Source organism: Triticum dicoccoides, chromosome 1B (genome assembly GCF_002162155.2).
Source record: "Triticum dicoccoides isolate Atlit2015 ecotype Zavitan chromosome 1B, WEW_v2.0, whole genome shotgun sequence".
NCBI lineage: Eukaryota > Viridiplantae > Streptophyta > Magnoliopsida > Poales > Poaceae > Triticum > Triticum dicoccoides.
Window position 1 is genome coordinate 619,338,482 of NC_041381.1, and position 5,434 is coordinate 619,343,915.

Genomic DNA, 5,434 nt, shown 5'->3' on the forward strand with positions numbered 1-5,434 from the left:
GTCTCATAACAATAGTTTTGCTACTTCTCAGGTACCTGAATTTTTTTGTTGCGTAAGTCAGTTTTTCCTTCATCCCAAATGCACGAGATGTGCACGCCAAACCTCGCCGAAGTAGAAGAAGCCTCAGCCTGGACAGCACGAGTGGGCTTTCCGGCCCGCTCGTGGCCCGTTTAGGACCGGCCCGTACGGTCCAGGCCCGACAGAAAAACTAGCCGGTCCGAGCCCAGAAAAGGAGATCGAAAATTTTTCGGTCCGGTCCGGTCTTTATCCGGGCCGACCGAGCGGACCGCTGGCGGCAAGGCCCATCAAGTGTACAGATCAAGCCATCGAGGCCCACCCCGAGCCGAGCGACCCCCTCCCCTCGTTCCATTCCCCCTGGCTCGATTCCTTCTTTGTTCTGCCCCTCCAGCGCCTCCTCCTCTGTTCCTTTATCCTCGTCGTCACGGCCACCGGCAACCCCCGAGCGAACCACCGCGTCTCCGAGCACCGCCGCATCGCCATCTTCCTGCATGTGCGATGAATTGGTCCAGACGCCGCCTACACGATGCACGCATCCTCTCTTCCCCGACCAAGTCCGCCATCAATTTTGTCGCAGTCGTCAAGTCCTAGCCTTACTGACGTGATGAAGCAGTGCAACCTGTGCACGCAGGCACGCAGGGCACGAACTGTATCTCCTTCTTTGCCCGTCATGTCGGCAAACACTCTTGAATAAATCCGAAGCTCCTGTCACGTTTTCAGTTAGTTCAGTTAACACTTTGGTTTTTAGGCTCGAACACTTTCCTTCTGTTAGCTAGTTTAGCTCGCGGGTCTAACTGCCTGGAGCCAGACTCGCGCCGTCGGTCTGCTCGTGGAACGGCACCGGTGTTGTAGATCACGACGACGCAAAGTCAGGGGCCACGAAGCCTTGTTTCCCGTTCTGTAAGTCTGACTAATAGAACAGAAAAGGTCTGAAGTTTGTGCAGCGCAAAACACCTGTATCTTCCTTTTTTTCTTGAGCAATCTCTCGTTCGCGTGGGTTTGTTCCAAGGGCACCTCTGGTGCAGACAAACACGCTGGAGAACGCACACACGTTGGTGTGCCCCGTCTTGTTCCCCATGATCTGGAAGTTGATCTCGTCATGATTGTCCCAATGTCTGAATTTGGCAATTAATTGATGCACATACAGTTAGAATTGCATGCAATACAAGCTGATTAGCAATCTGAAACTGGAAGCGCCGATGTACATACCTAGTATGTGCTGACGGTAACGGTACCGACGGGCGGCGGAGTTCTCCAGGACGAGCTTGATGTTGACAGAGATGCTACCATAGATGAACTGCCTCTTCGTCTGCAGCAAGCAGCCGGAGTAGTTGATCTTTAGGACAGGGCACAACACAGACGAACGCACGCCGGCGCAAGGCACACATGCAGCTCACGTTCCCCCTCCTCGCCGGTCCGGTCCAGGGAAACAGGCCCGCTGGGCACTTCGGTCCGGTCCGGTCCGGACCGGTCGCGGCCGGTCCAAAGCACGGTTCGGTCAGGGACCGGACCGGCTCGGACCGTGTCCACCCTGAAAGAAGCCCCACTATCTATCTTGGGGGGAGGGGGAGTTATAGTCTCATTATCGATCTTAGGGGGGCAGCCACATCCCATTATGTATTTTAAGGGTAGGGGTCCAGCGGATCATCGGAGTTGTTCACTAGTGCGACTGGGCTTGGAGGGATGGCCGGGACAGTGGCCAGCACAACGGTGGGAGGGATGGCGGGGCGGAGATAGCCACCGGCTAGCCGGGGAGTGAAGGGGAAGGGGAAGGAGGCAGGAGGTTAGTCATGGGTTGGCTGGCGGCTGCGTGAGGAAGAAGAAGGTGCAGGTTAAAGATAAACAATGCTTGATCTATTCTTAGCTCTTGGATGAAGATCTAATGGACTTTGATGAAAGTGAAGTGATAGATGATACTTTTTTTCAGGTACCTTTTTTTTGTTAGGGATGTTTTTTCAGGTACCTGATAAGTGCCGGGGAGAGTACGTACTCCCGTTGTCTCGCCATGTTACACGATATATGCACGGGTAGCATGCACGCCCAAGACTACGGTAGGGTCGTCCCCTAGTTGTTGTTTTTTTTCCAAAACGAAAGGTGCATGCTCTCTGATTGATCGATCCATCTACTAGTTGGTCGGGGGTTGGGACCTGGCTAAGCTAGCTCGCTCCTGCCTCGCGGCGTACGTATCTGTTTGGTATATACTCTGGCCAACATATATACCCGAGTGAGTGTGACAGGGATGCACGATCTTCTAGCACGTACGTGCTAGATTTTGTTGATATTTTGTGCGCGGGTGCTCAGCTAGCTAGCTGTGAGCGCATATATAATGGAGATATTTTGTTGATTTTGTTGATATGTTGCATCGATTTGAACACGTGGGGTGGCACGCATCGACCGACCTCCATGCAACGAATAATGGAGATATGAAAGGCCAGTGCCTCCAAGAGCCAACATGTGAAGATGGTCCGCTGAGGATAAGATGATAGAATCTTCCTCCATTGTTGCTCTTTTTTTCCTTCTTCCTCCACACCATTACTGCATGTATGTTCCATAGAATGGGATGCTCTGTCCAAGATTTTCCAACCTCCAAAATATAAAAAGACCACAATGCTAGGGATCTGCCATAGCCACAAATATCATAGACCGATCCCACAACAACAACAACAACAACAACAACAACAACAACAAAACATCACACATTGATGACCACTTTTGCCAAAGATATGGGATAAGTTTCACCTAAAAACACACTCAGATTATGAGTTATCCATGTTGCCCATGCCAGCGCATTGCAGCAGCCCTTGCCACATGCAAATCCGAGAGTTAATCGTGTGTTCGATCTCCTCAGACGAATTACAGCGTCAAATAAAAAGTGTGTAACACGTATGCATGCTCGATCTGCTAGTAACGTGGTGCTACCATTTATTGATACTTTGCCACGGCTAGCATGCAGTGACCGCATGAACGTGATGTTGTAGCTGGCTAGGATCTTCTTCGATCTACATAGATTTTCAAACATCGATAATGGATATTGATCTATTCATCTTCAATAATAGTAGTACAACGTAGACTAGAAAAAAAATTAAAAATTACATCCCATCCGCAGACCATGTAGTGATGACTACAAGCTCTGAGGCGAGCCGAAGGCGTGCTGCTGTAATCGCCCCTCCCTCGCCGGAGCCGGGCAAACATTATTGTAGTAGATAGCCGTGAAGTTGTCATGCTAAGGCCACATAGAACTAACGCACCAGAACAGCAACCGCCACCGATGAAGAGTGTAAATCTGAAGTATCCAACCTCAAGACACAAGAACATAGATGAACGATGAACATATCCGAGAAAATCCAGCAAAGACAGATCCGCCGGAGACACACCTCCAGACGCCCACCGGCGATGCTAGACATATCAACGGAACAGGGAGTAGGTGGGGAGACCTTATTCCATCTTAAGGGAGCCGCCGCCATCTCACCTTCCTAAGCAGGACAAAAACCCTAACAAAACTCAAAAAAAAAAGATCTAAAAATGGAGCCCTCCCACCGGAAAGGGTCGGGATCCACCCCGCCCCCCTTGGCCCTAAGGCCAGCGGTGACGGGGTGGACCGGCGACGGCACCGACAGGAGGCACAGGAACCCTAGATTTTTGGGAGGTGGCGGCTAGCTAGGTCGTCTCATCTGGCCTCCGATGACTGCAACCGCAACATCGCCCCTTGGATTGACAGAAAATGGATATGCTCTGCTCCGATACCCATTGGTTTGTGAAGTGAAAGATGGCATTGCTCGGTTTTTTAACAGGCAAAAGGGACTTCGAGGATCCCGAATCTGGTGTTAGATTAGCAAAAGTGTTACAGCTCTACACAAAGGACCCTAGAAAAAAATTAAAATTACACATTGGTCCTCCATTCTACAATTAGAAGCCCTCAAGAAAAAGGAAAAACACAATTGGGTTTCGATCACCATGGCGACCTCACCGGAGATGCAAAAGCCACCATCTCCGGAAGCAACATTGCCAGCTCTGGGCAACAAGAATACTACCTCCACACTAGAGGTTGAAGAAGGGGGCATCAAAAAAAGCAAGCAAAACAAGGAACAGCTGGCGAACAACCCTAGCCGCCTAAATCGCACACTCTAAACATTTCCATGGTTGGTCTGCGGCTCCAGCGTGAAGTTTGATGCAAAGGTTGATGAAGAATACACCGATGCACCGAGGCCAATGGGAATCCCCACGGATCCAAAGCTCGGAAGAGCGGGAGCGCAGATTTACCGCTTTTCCTGCTGCACCTCCACGAAGGTAAATAAGAGAGAGCCAACAGGGAGCTTGCTTCTCCCAATTCCAGGTCCCATCAATATTATTATTAGAGAGGCTCTCACCAAATCCTCCATACACCGCTACCATCCACTTCAGAGAATATAAAGTAGAGAAGAAACACACCGAGCCGACGCCGGTGGTAGAGCCAGCATCCGAAGCTATACAACGCCATGATCTGGCAGGTATGCGATGGCATGGGAGCCGCCATCACTCAAGATACTTCCTTCACCTCGTAGACCTTAACAGGAACTCGAGGGTAAAGAAAAGGACTTGAGTAGTCGTCGAATCTGGATCCAAACACCTCATTATTTGTCAGGAGAAGCAAAGAAACAAGAAACCTACCACTACGCACGAACAAGCCCCCCTTCCACCCCCATTCCGGTTGTCAACATAGGTGGAGAATAGGGGAAGGAGGGTGTTCTGAATCTACGGCACAAGGGACGACCTCAGTCCATGTCAATCTAGGTGGAAGGGGGAGTGGAAGAGAGGGGTGGGGGTTATCTGAATGAGCAATCCTACACATATGAATGATATGGTACATGATTAACGAGGTGGCTTGTGTGGGATTTTATGGTTGCAGAAATTAGAGGAAGGGCCCCACCCGGAATGGGGGGAGGGGGTATTAAGGAATGTCCGGTGATAACGGTTTTTCTATTTCTAAGGTACCTTTTTTGTTGCGTTGGTCACTTTTTCCTTCTTCGTTCCTTCTTCCCGAGTGCATGAGATGTGGAGGCCGGACCCCATTATCTATCTTAAGGTGGAAGCCACAACCCCATTATCTATCTTAGGGTGAAGCCACAACCCCATTATTTATCTTAGGGGTGGGGGTGCAGGAGGTCATCAGAGTTGTTCACTGGTGTGACAGGGATTATAGGGATGGCTCGGGCGATGGTCAGCACGGCAGTGCCGGGAGTGTGGGGCGGTGAGGCGGAGGCAGGCAGTTAGGCTAGGGTTAGCCGGTGGCTGCGTGAGAGGAAGAAGGTGGAGGTTAAAGATGAATAGTGGCCGATCTATTTTGAGCCGTTGGATGAAGATCGAATGGCTTTTGATGAAAGTGAGTGATGATACATGTTTTTTCAGATACCTGATAAATAAACGATCCACCATAATA